Source organism: Otolemur garnettii, unplaced genomic scaffold (genome assembly GCF_000181295.1).
Source record: "Otolemur garnettii isolate 467f Iridium unplaced genomic scaffold, OtoGar3 scaffold00072, whole genome shotgun sequence".
Lineage (NCBI taxonomy): Eukaryota > Metazoa > Chordata > Mammalia > Primates > Galagidae > Otolemur > Otolemur garnettii.
In genome coordinates this window covers 9435943-9438296 of record NW_003852467.1, presented here as the reverse complement: position 1 = coordinate 9438296, position 2354 = coordinate 9435943, and the positions used below count along the sequence as shown (strand labels likewise).

The window sequence follows — 2354 nt, the reverse complement described above, 5'->3', positions numbered from 1 at the left end:
CAGATTGTATAATAGATGCATGTTTAATTTTTTTAAGTCAGAATTTTTTATTATTTTATTAAACATATTCATTTATGTTTACGTTTATAAAGGCTTTAACCATAATAATCACCATGATATGCTATGAGTGTATATATGTAAAAAATACCTATTCAACATGCTTTAAGGTATAGATGGGTGTTTTGAAATCTCTATTACATGAAATATAATTTGATATAAAAAAATTAATCAGAAGCATGAAACAGTATGCTTTAATAAAAGCCTACTGCTGACTCTGGAATAACTGTTGCAGGCACGTCCAAGGTCACATTGGACTTCTTCAGTTTTGACTGGAGTAATGTGTGTTCCACCATACCAATTCTAATGTCCATCTGAACAGTTTCTTTCTTCAATTCTGTTTAATTTTCACCAAAGGAGCACCATCAGCCTTGCTGCTGCCCTTTTCTGCCGTTTCTTGTTTTGCCTTTTCTAATTCTTCTGTAACCTCAGACAGGAGTCTAGTCCTTTCAGTTATTCCTCCATTTCCCTGCTGGTATTGTTCCTTTGCCTCCCTCAGCTAGGTTTGAGCTGCACGATATTTCTGAACCAAGTGTTCCAGTTGGTTGTTGATATAATTTTCTCAGCTGCCAATCTTTTCCAAAGTCCTACTAATTTCATTATGGAGTTTGTCCGAAAATCCCTTGGTCTCCTTTAGAGAAGATTCAATTCCACTTTTGTGCTGGTGTACTGGGTCAACACGGAGTCTCCAATCCTTCATACCTTTCTGTAGGATTTGGCTCGCATGTTTAATATTTTTTAAAAAATTACTGAACTCTTTTCCAAAGTGGTTATAGTATTTTACATTCCTTCCAGCAGTATGTAAGAATCCCATTTGTTCCTTTTTCTGACCAACACATGGTTAGTCTATTTAATTTTATTCAGTCTAGTAGGTTGTAGTTGTAGCTCATTATGCTAAAATGCTTTCAACTGAATGATTTTCAGCATATTTGCATGTGTTGGTTATCATTATCTCTTTTTTGGTACAATGCACATTTTTATAGTGAATTTTTTATATTTAATTACTATGGGTACATAATAGTTGTATATCTTTATAGGGTACATGTGGTGTTTTAATACAGACAAACAATGTGAATTGATCTAATCAGGGTAATTGGGGTACCCATCATCTCAGGCATTTACCATTTCAATGTGTTAGGAACATTCCAATTCCACCCTTTTAATTATTTTAAAATATACCCTAACTTATTGTTGATTATAGACATTTTTTGTGCTGTTAAATATTGTTTATTCTACCTAACTATATTTTCTTGCTCCAATTTGATACAGGTTTTGAATTAAAGTAGGAAAATGGCTCATGGATCAACTAAGGACATAATTGTTAACAAATCAGGATACCACAATAATAATTTTATTTAAGAAATAATCAAGTTTCTTTTAAAATTCAGAAATGTGTATGAATAGCAAAATCACAGTGAAGTCAACTGCCATGATTACATTTTTTATAAACAATAATTTAGGTAAGAGACACTCATTTTTATCTGATTCAGAGACAATATTGGCCAGTGAAAAATAGATAGGGATAGTAGGTATATGGGGACTCTGTATTTCCCACTCCGTTTTGCTGTAAACCTGAAACGTCTCCAAACAATACAATTTGTTATTTAAAAAATAGACTACATCAGTGATTGCCCTACTCATGCCCAATATTTGGACTAAATTTGGACTAAACATGCCATGAAAATTAAAATTTGACCTAAATATACATGAAAATAATTATTATTATCCACTTTCAAAAATAGAAAGCAATATGGCAAAGCTACGTAATAACTCCTTATAGGAGTACTTCTCTTTGGAAGGGAATTACTATTGTCAAAATGAGTCTTGGTTTGAGCATGCACAGATTAGAGAATATATTGTCATTCATAAAGTATTTTCTAATAAAAATTATGCTAAATTATTTTGGAGAACTCTGACCAAACTGAAGAGGTTATAAATCGCATTTACAATCAGTTAAAACTATAGGTGGAAATCCAATGCAGAAGTATTCTGTATAAATAGATAATTCACCATTTACCACTGCTCAAGTAAAAATTTGTTACATTATTTCCACAGATTCAAGTTCCCTTAGTATAAAGTAGCTTTATATAATCTCAATAATACAACCAAAAACAGTATCAATAATATCACCAGAATCCAATATTGTCAATCCAAACCCCATCAAATTTAAGCACATGTGGCCTGACAATTAAATTGGTGAAGTTGCCCGAGAAATATTGCCCTGTGCCTTATTGTTGACTAATACTATGGTCACTTTCGAAATACTCCCCTTGGGAAGCTATGCACTTACACCAGTG

General features: G+C 32.4%; 1 pseudogene; it reads right to left on the bottom strand.

Annotated features, from left to right (window-relative positions):
• Positions 1–251: 251 nt before the first annotated feature.
• LOC100951887 lies at positions 252–757 on the bottom strand (annotated as a pseudogene).
• Positions 758–2354: the final 1597 nt, after the last annotated feature.